Raw genomic sequence first — 13,257 nt, forward strand, 5'->3', positions numbered from 1 at the left:
ACACACATCCATTCAGTGCGCCTACAAGACACATGATGAATCACGTAGCACTTTTGCTTCCGAGACAAACCAAAATATTAGTTCCAGTCATACTTCTGACATTTAACATGACAACCTCCGCTGACAATCCAATGCTGTAGTAAAGAAATAATGGAGTTGCGGTCTTTTAAATGAAACATGGGATTGTGTCTGTCTTCTCACAATGGGTGTAAAAGATGTTGTGATGTTTTGCTAAAGAAGAGCAAGCAAGTTGTCCTAGAAAATACTTATGTCCTTCAAAAGAAAATCATAAAACAGGTTTTTTTGTTAGTTATAACATTGATTTGCTGTATGTAAGTTGAATGCTAGATTTTCTATCCTACAAGTGTAACTACACTTCAAAGATACTGGCTGTGAAGTGTTTTAGGATGCTGTGAGATTATAAAAAGCACTGGAGATGAAAGTTAATTTTTTATATACTTGATTCAAATGTTAAATTGGCTCCCCCTTACCGTTTTGGGTAACATTTCTGCTCCATGTAAACTATTCCATGTGAAGTTTGATTTTTTTCAAACAATATAACTTCTCTTCAGTTTTCTTCTCTTGTGAGATTTCGATCTTTGCCTAAGGAACAGGACGTAATGTTTTATTGTGGTCAGGACCTTGATGTAAAGTTCAAAAGCAAGATCCAACTTTGCAATTTATTCTAAACATATACCAAACATGTACAAGGTCTGGTAAAACAATAATGCATGTTCTTTATTCAAGGATAAAACTATATGATTGTAGTTAACTAGAAGTGTTGTTAATTTGATCTTGATTACTGCTGCTTGAAGACAGGCTAGAGGTCATCAGACTCATGCAGCACATCCTATTGAGGCAGTGGTGATGGACAGTAGTTTAAAGAACAGATCCTTAACAGATATGTGTACTTCTCATCACAACATTTCCCTTTTTTTCAAAACTAAAAGTTTACCTTTCAAGAATCAAGCAATTTACATGACAACAAAAAAGGCTAAGATTTTTTCTCGTGGGGAGTGGGTAGGGTGTAAGTGCAAGCATGTATAGCTTGGCTTAACAATTTGTGGATCTTTCTTTAGCCAGTTTGTTGGTATTTGGTTAGACTGCTGTACTTGTTTGGCCACTGGTTGTGGCTCCTCTTTACATTGAATCACTTGCTCTGCTTTTTGTGTTCTGCATTGGTGCTTCCAGTCTTGCCTGGTGCCACGTACTTTACATAGAGTGAGAAAAACTGGGCATTTTCTGGCAGCATGTATGAGGACACACCATCTAAATGCTTATTCAGCCTGACTTTATTGGCTATTGAGCCAAAAGTGGATGAATTAACCTGCAGCCTCTGCCTTTAGGTATTTTGTATTTTGCATCTGCTTAGTAGTGGTGCTTTCATGGTAAAGTCCATGTCTTCTTGTAATGTTTCTATTGAAGTTGATGTTATTTCAAATTTGATTATTCTGTCAGTTACTTCACCCATCATTAAGTTGCAGTGAAGTCCTTCACCTTTGCATCTATCGATTGATAGAGTCTGTCAGTTATTCCCGAAGTTACATGAACTCCAGAAGATGTATTCTGAGGTTGAACTTCACTCATGATTGTTTTTCAAGTATTAACAATATTTTGTGTGGAATTTTAAGATGGTCATCAGACAGAGTTGAAACATTCCACGTTTGTGAAGGTCTTCATTGCCTAAAGCAACTTTTAAAAAAAAAATTATGGCTTGTTTATCTGGTTTGGAAAATTCACAAGAGTCTGGAAAACGTACCTCAATGTGCTGTTGGGACAAAGTAAACTCAGATAAGAGATCCATTGTCTTCCAAATGTTTGTTGGTCATTTTGTGGTCATCTTTTAGCAGGATTTTTCAGCCCTTACAATTATCTAGGTTTTCGATTACAGCCCTACTACATTTAATTTTGCTGTGAGTTATGGCTGCTGCCTTAGCTGATTATAGGTTATTGCCTGACTGTAACGGAAGTGCTGTTGAGCTCTTTCGAATTTTTTTCTTTCCTGATTAACTCTAAGATTTGCACAAAAACAATGATTTAGGCATGAATGTGTACCGAAGATGCCAAAAACAAAATATAAGGTATAAAGTTTTTTTTAAAACTTTTTTTAGGCTATTATGAGCTATTGTTGGCTGCTTCTACATGGACTTTCTCTTCCCAGCCCAGCCTGTAATACTTTAACTTTTCTAGACCTCCTGTTGGGACAGAAAGCTGTAATAATAGAGTCTCTTCTGTCTGTGAGTTCAGCTTAAAGTTAGGCTTTGCAGAATCAGCTATTTACATTGTGTCCCTGCTTAAAGCTCACAGCAGTTAGACTTATACTGATTAACTCTTCTCAATTTCAAATAATCTTTCTAGGGCCTGCTGCCTACTGGCTGCACAACAATGTATGACAATGCCATATTATGAAGGGACAAATAAAAAAATTCCTGTACAATCACTTACAGATGGCAGGGCTTGATAGTGATTTCACATTCGTGCCAATTCTTTTATTCCACATCATGTGAAGACTTCAGCTTTGTGTATTTTTCAGTCAAGTCTTGACAAGCTCTGTTCTCACCATGTAACATTCTTCTCAGACTCAAATGTACAGATCATAAATGAGGATTGGTGAAACAATACATCATCTATTTGAAGATAAGACTATTCAGATAGACCATATGACCTAGGAGCAGAAGTATTCCATGCAGACCACCAAGTATGTTTTACCAATCAATGGTGGTTGAACCGATTATCCTAAACTCCACTTTACTGCCTTTTCCCTATAACACTAGATTCCTTGATTAATTAAAAATATCATTGCAGCCTTGAATATTTTTAATGACCCAACTCAACAGACCTCTGTGGTAAAGAATGCCACAGATTCCAGCCATCTGGGAGATGAAATTCCTCATCTGTCTTCAATATGTGACCCCTTCTTCTGAGATTATATCCTCAGGTCCTAGACTCTCCCACAAGGGAAAGCAACCTTTCCATATCTACCTTTCTAGAGTCATTCAAGAAACTTGTATGTTTCACTAAGGTTGCCTCTCATTCTTCTATATTCCAATGTGTATCGGCACAACCTACTCAGCTTCTCCTCCTAAGACATTCTCTCCATACCGAGTATGAATCCTCCTTTGGACTCCTTCTAATGCCAATATATCTTCTCTTGGATAAGGAGCCCAAAACTGTTCACAATAATCCAGATTTGGTCTTGATAGTGCGTTGTACAGTTTAGCAAAACCTCCCTTCTTTTATGTTCCATTCCCTTTGAAATAAGGGCCAACATTCCATTTGCCTTCCCTATTACCTGCTAAAATTGGATGCTAGTTTATTTGATGTGTAGGGCAGCACAGCGGCTCAGTGGTTAGCACTGTTGCCTCACAGTCCCTAGAGTTTGATTCCAGTCTTGGGTGATTGTCTGTGTGGAGTTTGCACATTCTGCCCTAATCTGCATAGGTTTCCTTGGTGTGTTCCAGTTTCCTCCCACAGTCCAAAGATGTGCCGATGAAGTGGATTGACCATACTAAATTGTCCACAGTGTCCATGGATGTGCAGGCTCGGTGGGTTAGCCATGGTAAATGTGGGGTTACAGGGATATGGTGGGTTGAATATGGGTGGAATGCGATTCAGACAGTCAGTGTTGACTTGATGAGCTGAATGGCCTCTATCTGTGCAGTAAGAATTCAATGATTCATGGATGAGGACTCCCAAAACCATCTGTTTTGTACCATTCTGCAGTCCTTTTCATTTATATAACATACAACTCCTCTATTCTTCCTGCCAAAATGCATAACCTCATATTTCTCCACATTACATTCCATTTGCCAAGTTTTTGCCCACTCACTGAACCTGTCCATTTCTCTAGTTTTGCATCGGCCACAAACTTGGCTATTGTACATTCATCTTCCTTATCTAAGCTGGAATATATACAGTAAATAATTGTGATTTCAGCACTGATCCCACTGGCACATCACTAGTTATTGATTTCCAGCCTGAAAATGCCCCCCTTATTCCAACTCTCTATCTCCCATTTGTTATTCAATCCTCTATCCATGCTAGTATACTACCTCTAATGCCATGGGCTCTTACTTTATTAAGTAGCTTAATTTGTGGTTCGTTATCAAATCCTTTATGAAACTCCAAATATACTATGGTAAAAGATTTTACTGCTCCTTGGATGCTGCCTGAACTGCTGTGCTCTTCCAGCACCACTAATCCAGAATCCAAATATACTATATCTACTGCTTCCCCTTTATCGATTCTTCTTGTTAGCTCTTTAAACAATTCTAGTCAAATTGCCAGGCATGATTTCCCCTTCATGAAGCCATGTTAGATCTGCTTGATCATATTAACCATTTCTAAATGCTTTGCTTTTTATCTATTATTATAGTTTCTGAGATGTATCCAATAATAGAAATTAAGCCAACTGGTCTTTTTGACTCTTTCCCTTTCTAAATAAAACATTGGCAGTTTTGTGGTCCTCTTGGCTTTTACAGAATCTATGGAAGATTACTACCAGTGCATTCACATTTCTGCACCGACTTGTGGAGACTTTGTGGAGACTCCCAATCTATACTTGTGGAGTCCACAAAGAGACTTTGTGGAGTGCCTCAGAGATGGATTCTTAGAGCAGCTGGTGCTGGAGCCGACCAGGGAGAAGGCAATTCTGGATCTGGTATTGTGTAACGAACCAGAATTGGTCAGAGACCGCGAAGTGAAGGAGCCATTGGGAAGTAGTGACCATAATACAATAAGCTTCAATCTGCAATTTGAGAGGGAGAGGGTACAGTCGGAAGTGACAGTACTTCTGTTGAATAAAGGGAACTATGGAGCTATGAGGGAGGAGCTGGCCAAAGTTCAATGGTGCAATACCTTAGCAGGGATGACTGTGGAGGAACAATGGCGGATATTTCTGTGAATAATGCAGAAGTTGCAGGATCAGTTCATTCCTAAAAGGAAGAAAGATCCCAGGAGGAGGCATGGGTGTCTGTGGCTGACGAGGGAAGTTAAGAAACATATAAAGTTAAAAGAGAAAAAGTATAACATAGCAAAGATAAGTGGGAAAACTGAGGACTGGGAAGCTTTTAAAGAGCAACACAGGATTACTAAGAAGGAAATATGCAGAGGAAAAATGAGGTAAGAAGGTAAACTGGCCAATAATATAAAGGAGGATAGTAAAAGCTTTTTAAAGTATGTGCAAGGCAAAAAAATGGTTAGGACTAAAATTGGGCCCTTGAAGACAGAAAAAGGGGAATATATTATGGGGTACAAAGAAATGGCAGAAGAATTAAATGGGTTACTTCAGATCTGTGTTCACTGGGGAAGACACAAGCAATCTCCCTGGGGTAACAGTGGCTGAAGGACCCGAACTTAAGGGAATTTATATTTGCCAGGATTTGGTGTTGGAGAGACTGTTAGGTCTGAAGGTTGATAAGTCTCCGGGGCCTGATGGTCTACTGAAGGAGGTGGCTCGGGAAATCGTGGATGCGTTGGTGATTATTTTCCAGAGTTCGATAGATTCAGGGTTTGTTCCTGAGGATTGGAGGGTGGCTAATGTTATACCACTTTTTAAGAAAGGTGGGAGAGAGAAAGCAGGAAATTATAGACCAGTTAGTCTGACCTCAGTGGTGGGAAAAATGCTGGAGTCTATTATAAAGATGAAATTATGGCGCATCTGGATAGTAGTAACAGGATAGGACAGAGTCAGCATGGATTTATGAAGGGGAAATCATGCTTGACTAATCTTCTTGAATTTTTTGAGGACGTAACTCTGAAGATGGACGAGGGAGATCCAGTAGATGTAGTGTACCTGGACTTTCAGAAAGTTTTTGATAAAGTCCCACACAGGAGGTTAGTGAGTAAAATTAGGGCGCATGGTATTGGGGGCAAAGTACTAGATTGGATTGAAAATTGGTTGGCTGATAGGAAACAAAGGGTAGTGATAAAGGGCTCCATTTCAGAATGGCAGGCAGTGACCAGTGGGGTACCGCAGGGATCCGTGCTGGGACCGCAGCTTTTTACAATATATGTTAATGATATAGAAGATGGTATCAGCAATAACATTAGCAAATTTGCTGATGATACTAAGCTGGGTGGCAGGGTGAAATGTGATGAGGATGTTAGGAGATTACAGGGTGACCTGGACAAGTTAGGTGAGTGGGCAGATGCATGGCAGATGCAGTTTAATGTGGATAAATGTATGGTTATCCACTTTGGTGGCAAGAACAGGAAGGCAGATTACTACCTCAATGGAATCAATTTAGGTAAAGGGGCAGGACAGAGACATCTGGATGTTCTTGTACACCAGTCAATGAAGGCAAGCATGCAGGTACAGCAGGTAGTGAAGAAGGCTAATAGCATGCTGGCCTTCATAACAAGAGGAATTGAGTATAGAAGCAGAGAGGTGCTTCTGCAGCTGTACAGGGCCCTGGTGAGACCACACCTGGAGTACTGTGTGCAGTTCTGGTCTCCAAATTTGAGGAAAGACATTCTGGCTATTGAGGGAGTAGGTTCACGAGGTCAATTCCTGGAATGGCGGGATTACCTTACACTGAAAGACTGAAGCGACTGGGCTTGTATACCCTTGAGTTTAGAAGACTGAGAGGGGATCGATTGAGACATATAAGATTATGAAAGGATTGGACACTCTGGCAACAGGAAACATGTTTCCGCTGATGGGTGAGTGCCGAACGAGAGGACACAGCTTAAAAATACGGGGTAGACCATTTAGGACAGAGATGAGGAGAAACTTCTTCACCCAGAGAGTGCTGGCTGTGTGGAATGCTCTGCCCCAGAGGGCAGTGGAGGCCCACTCTCTGGATTCATTTAAGAAAGAGTTGGATAGAGCTCTCAAAGATAGTGGAATCAAGGGTTATGGAGATAAGGCAGGAAGAGGATACTGATTAGGAATGATCAGCCATGATCATATTGAATGGCGGTGCAGGCTCGAAGGGCTGAATGGCCTACTCCTGCACCTATTGTCTATTGTCTATTGTCTACTTCCCTAAGTATACCAGTACATGCCAGTGAGTCCAGGGGATTTATCCATCTTTAGCCCTATTAGTTTTTTTCAACAGAGTTAACCAGAAAGCAAAGTACAGACGGTTTGAACTTGAGTACTGCTGCTTGTGGACTGAATACAAGTCACGGAACTAAAATATCACATCGTTTTTTTGTGCTGGTAATGGACAGTGACAGAAATGTAGTAAAATTGATACAAACACTAAACATGGACCACACATCACAAACCACTTCAAAATGATGACATTAGTTCATATAGCACAGCATCGCCAGTTCTCATGAAGGAAGTTTAGCCAGCAATGAATATATATCCCTTGCCTCCTCCACAGGGTGGAAAAACATTACCTGAAGGAGAAAAGTGACTACAATATAAAAAGGAATGTTATAGAATATTGAGAAGTAAAAAAGGAAATTCACAAGAAAACAAAGATTTTGATATTGTTACAATGGTAACAAACTATAAAGATAATTCAGCAGTGGTTCTTACAATACAGGCATCAAGATGTTAAAGGTTGAAATAATATCACAACGTGAAGTCTTTCGGTTAGGATCATGGAAGGTAAGGAAAATAATAAATTTATTAAACAACTATTAATTCATTTTACATTGCATTATATGGTTTTTTTGAGTGAAATAAAAATTTGTTCACAGAAATTTATAAAAAGGGAAATACCATGTAGGATTTTTATACCTTTTTATTGAGTTTAAACTGTATTTTCATACATTAAAATAACTAATAGTTCTCCATTGACAATGCACTCAATTATAGAGAAAACAGCAAATTTTATAAATTTGTAATATCCCAAAGCCCATCTCAAAATAGTCAAGTAAATCACTGTTTTATATAAGTATTCTCTCTTTTTACTTCAAGAAGGTCTCTCACTCTTTCCTTCCCCCTACGCATATTGACAAGTTCTGGTTTCCTCCTACATCTGTGTTACTTGTCCATACTCTTTCTTTCTCTTTATAACAAAGGGTTTCCTTTTCAGTATATTGTTTGAAGCCTTTCTATATGTATTCCAGTGGCTCAATGCAATTTGATTTGTGATTGATTGCTTGGTGAGTACCTGTACAACAACTCTGTGATTTGTGCTACTTTATATTGATCCCTTACCCATCAGTTGCCATATGGCACAAAAGCTCTTGCACAGGATTTACAACTAACATGTAAATTTATTTTTCAAATCATTTGATATTTCAATTTCTTCTGCTGACTGTTATATATTTCAAGCAATAAGAACAAGTACAGCACACATTGGGAATTGACCCAACTTATGAACTCTTAATTATAGCACATTTCCAGTTGTTTAAATGAGTCTGTCTCATGGTAAAAGACAAGATAATGCATCAATGAGGGATTCAGCAGAATGATCAATGAAAATAATTTTGTTTGATAACATGGTGTATATGAACAAATGGATGGTTTCAGTTCAGCTGCATTCATTCTGGTTACTAAATGCAGATTTTAACTGACTGATCAGTCTAAATAATGTTAATATCAGTTATTTCCAAAAGGTTTAATTAGTTAGTTTACAAATGAAAAGTTCAACATCCTGCACAAGGTCAGTATATTTTAAGAAGCATTTTGTTAACTTATTGTTTTAATTAATGAGAAAGGGTTTGCTACTAACTGTATAAAGTGAAAAGTTGTGGTCCCCAACACTGAGCCTTGCAGAACACCACTTGTATCCCCACTCTCTGCTTTCTGCCAGACAGCCATGCTTCTATCCATGCTAGCACCTTGCCTTTAACACCACGGGCCCTTATCTTACTCAGTAACCTCCTGTGCTGCACCTTGTCAAAGGTCTTCTTGAAGTCCAGTTAGACAACATCCATTGGCTCTCCTTGGTCTAACCTGCACATTACTTGCTCAGAGAATTCTAGAAGAGTTGAGAAGCATGACCTCCCCTTTAAGAAACCATGTTGACTTTGCCTATTTTACCATACACTTCCAAGTATTCAGAAATCTCATCCTTCACAATGGATTCTAGGATCTTACCACAACTGAGGTTAGGCTAATTGGTCTGAAATTTTCAGTCTTTTGCCTTATTCCGTTTTTAAACAGGGTGCTGTGTTAGCAATTTTCCAGGCCCCTGGGACCCTCCCTAATTCTAGCAATCCCTGAAAGATCACCACTAATGCCTCCACCAACTCTTCAGCTATCTCCCTTAGAACTCTGAGGTGTAGTCCATCTGGTCCAAGTGATTTATCCACCTTCAGGCGTTCAGTTTTTCTAGCAGCTTCTCCTTGGAGATGGCCACCATACTCAGCTCTGCCCCTCACTCTCTTCAATTTTTGGATATTACTGATGTCTTCCACCATGAAGACTGACGCAAAGTAATTATTCAGTTCCTCAGCCATTTCCTTGTTCCCACTACTATCTCTCGAATGTCATTTTCCAGCAGCCCAATATCCACTTTTGCATCTCTTTTGTCTTTTATATATCTAAAGAAACTCTTACAGTCTTCCTTTATATTACCCTCATATTTAATCTTCTCCCTCCTTATTTCTCTTTTTGTTGTCCTCGATTGGTCTTTGACGACACACTACAAATCCGAAACCTTCAGCAACAATTCTCTTTCTGGATCCTCCGCTCCACACTATCAGCCATGCGCTGCCAGTCAGTCCTGCCCCAGCTCAGAGCCATACTCTCCCAGACCTGTAACGGACTCTACATTTCTACATCATCAGAAGGATTCATGCGCTCAACCAAGGGTTTTTCTCCGCCACATCGGACATAAAAGAACGCAAGTTAAACAAACTTTCATGTACTTCTCTCAATATGCAGGTTTCCTCAAAACTTCCAGATCCTTCTCCTGGCCTCTGGAACTGCCCAGATGCCATTAGCCATACTGTCCACGACCGCTGGGGCGAATGATGTCACTTCCACCCCTGCCGCGACGCACAGACCGCAGCCACGTCTGACCACACCACCTCTGTGATTGCCGTCCACCCAACCACCTCCCAACTGCTGGGAAGATGATCGCTGCCCCAACCGTCGCATGATCCACCGCCGCTGCTAGTTTCATTGCCCCCAGCACAGACACGATACCTACCTAGACCATCACTTCCGCCCCCGCAGTTGCCACAGTGGCAACCACTTCCACCCCTGAAGACATCACTCACTGAGACACGGAAGACTCTATCGCCAACATCATTTCCACCACCAGTGATGTCACCCACCTAGAACCAAACCGAAACGTCGCCCACATCACTCATGATGTCACTTCTGCCCCTATGGATACCACTACAAACCCCACTCTGCCCCCTTTGTGATCATCACATCTGTTGGTGATGTCACTCCTGATCCTATAATCAGGGTCACTCAAGCAACTGTCTCTCTCCCCACCTCCAGTTCCAACCCACTCCAGGTCCGAGCTCCCAGCCCTGCCATATGTTCACCAGTCCCCCAGACCTCCTCCTCACAGAGGACAAATATTTAGACATCAGCAAAGGCCTCACCTTTATCCCGCTATGCTCCCAGATTAATGAGTTCTACACACGCTGCAACCTTGAATGTTTCTTCCATTGCCTCCACCTTCGGGCCCACTTTTTTCAACTAGGCCACCCGCCCACCCACCAAGGACCCCTTCTCCCACTCCAACACACCTCATTCACCTGGACACCCCATGCTGGCCTGTTATCTGCCCTTGACCTCTTCATTTCAAACAGCCTCCGTGACATCGACTGCTTCAACTTGTCCAACCGCCTCACCCATTCCAACCTCTCGCCCTCACAACATGCAGCCATCCACTCCCTCCGCTCCAACCCTAATCTCACCATCAAACCTGCAGACAAGGAGGGGGTGCACTGGTAGTGTGGCGCTCCGACTTCTACACCACTGAAGCCAGGCCCCAACCCGTAGAGACCTCCTCCTACTGCCCCTTGATCACGACCTCACCTCCCATCACCAAACCATCATCTCCCAGACAATCCACAACTTCATCACCTCTGGGGATTTCCCATTCACAGCTCCCAACCTCATTGTCCATGAACCCTGCACTGCCCAATTCTACCTCCTACCCGGAAATTCACAAACCTAACTGCCCCGGTCGACCCATTGTCTCAGCCTGTGCCTGTCCCACTGAACTCATCTCTTCCTACCTCGACACCGTCCTGTCCCCCTTAGTCCAGGAACTCCCCACCTACATTCATGACACCACCCATGCCCTTCACCTCCTCCAAGATTTTTGTTTCCCCAGCCCCCAATGCCACATTTGGAATATTGTGTCCAGTTCTGGTCACCCTACTATAGGAAAGATACAGAGGCTTTGGAGAGGGTGCATTAAGGTTTAGCAGGACGCTGCCTGGACTGGACTGGAGGGCTTGCCTTATGAAGAAAGGTTGAATAAACTAGACTTTTCTCTCTGGAGATAAGGAGGAAGAGAGGAGACCTGATAGGAATAGACAGATTCAATAGCCATAAGCTTTTCCCCAAGGTAGGATTGACTGGTACGAGGGGTCATAGTTTTGAGATATTAGGACAAAGGTATAGAGGAGACGTCAGAGGTAGGTTCTTTGCACAGCGAGTTGTGAATGCATAGAATGCATTGCCAGTGGTAGTGGTGGAAGCAGAGTCATTAGGGACATTTAAGCGACTGCTGGACATGCACATGGATAGCAGTGAGTTGAGGGGTGCGTAGGTTAAGTTATTATATTTTACATTAGGATTAAACCTCGGCACAATATCATGGGCCTAAGGGCCTGTTCTGTGCTGTACGTTTCTATGTTCTATGTTCTACCTCCATCGGATCGTTCCCGGAATTACCAATTCCACCTCAGAAAGTCCCAGATGGCCTCCTTCTTCCGAGATTGCAACTTCCCTTCCCATGTGATTGATGATGCCCTCCAGTGCATCTACTCTACTTCACGCACCACCATCCTGAGCCCCATCCCTCCCAATGCAACAAGAATGCCCCTGCTGCTCACCTTCCACCCCACCAACTTCCGCATACATCACATCATCCTACACCACTTCCGTCACCTCCAAATGGACCTCACCTCCAAAGATATATTTCCCTCCCCACCCCTACCGGTGTTCCCTCCGTGGCTCCCTCATCAGATCCATGATCCCCACCACCAGCCCACACTCCACTCCTAGTACCTTTCCCTACCACCGCAGGAAGTGCAAAACTTGCGCCTACACCATTCACCTCACCTCCGTCCAAGGCCCCAAGGGATCCTTCCACATCCATCAGAAATTCGCCTGTACCTCGACCAATGTCATCTACTGCATCCGTTGAACCCTGTGTGGTCTCCTTTACATCGGGGAGACAGGACGCCTACTTGTGGATCGTTTCAAAGAACATCTCTAGAACACCCGCACCCACCAATCCCAACGTCCTGTGGCTGAACATTTCAACTCCGCCTCCCACTCTGGGCCTGGGCCTCCTCCACTGCCAAATTGTTACCACCCGAGACATGGAGGAAGAACGCCTCATATTCTGCCTAGGAACTCTGCAACCACATGTGGATTTCAACAGCTTCCTCATTTGCACTCCCCCCACATTATCCCAGTTCCAAGCCTGCAACTCAGCACCGCCCTCCTAACCTGTCCATCACCACCTCCCCGACCTATCACCTTCTCCCTCACCTTCATCCACCTATTGCTTTCTCAGTTACCTTCCCCCCAACCTCACTCACCTCCGCGCCCCCCCCCACCGACTCCCTCTTTTATCTCTCAGCTCCCAGCCCACAAGCCTTATTTCTGATGAAGGGCTTATGCCCGAAACATCGATACTCCTGCTCCTCAGATGTTGCCTGACCTGTTGTGCTTTCCCAGCATCACACTCTGTTGGTCTTTGTAAGTTTCCTAATCCTCTGGTTTCCCACTGTCCTTTGCTTTATATGCTTTCACTTTGCTTTTATGTTATCCCTGACTTCCCTAGTCAGCCATGGTTGTGGCAGCCTCCCTGTACCATGCTTCTTTACCCTCGGGATGAATCTCTGCTGTGACTACTGAATTACTCCCAGAAACCCCTGCCATTGCTGTTCCACTGCCTTTCCTGCTAGGCTCCTCTCCCAGTCAATTCTACCCAGCTCCTCCCTCATGCCTCTGTAGTGCCTTTATTCAGCTGTAATACCGTTACCTCTGATTCTATCTTCTCCCTCTCAAATTGCAGAGTAAATTCAAACATATTATGATCACTTGCTCCTAATGGTTCCTTCACCTCAAGCTCCCTTATTAAGTCTGCCTCATTGTACAACACTAAAATGTCCCCTAGTGGGCTCCACCACAAGCTCCTCCAAAAA

At 42.7% G+C, this 13,257-nt stretch overlaps 1 long non-coding RNA gene across 2 annotated transcripts in view; it reads right to left on the reverse strand.

Moving 5' to 3' along the window:
* The window catches only part of LOC122556754 (uncharacterized), an 81,143-nt gene that overhangs the window by 30,561 nt on the left and 37,325 nt on the right, over window positions 1-13,257 (reverse strand). The window contains exons 1-2 of one of the 2 annotated variants that reach the window (XR_015759807.1): window positions 2,446-2,691; window positions 492-603 (exon numbers count right to left, since the gene is read on the reverse strand). This is a non-coding gene — a long non-coding RNA (uncharacterized LOC122556754). Of the gene's footprint in view, window positions 1-491; window positions 604-2,445; window positions 2,692-13,257 lie in introns of those variants that run through there. The other variant, XR_015759806.1, reaches the window with a different exon arrangement.

The sequence above is a fragment of the Chiloscyllium plagiosum genome, unplaced genomic scaffold (assembly GCF_037043375.1).
Source record: "Chiloscyllium plagiosum isolate Xiang-an unplaced genomic scaffold, Cpla_swu_hap1 HiC_scaffold_16, whole genome shotgun sequence".
Taxonomy (NCBI): Eukaryota; Metazoa; Chordata; class Chondrichthyes; order Orectolobiformes; family Hemiscylliidae; genus Chiloscyllium; species Chiloscyllium plagiosum.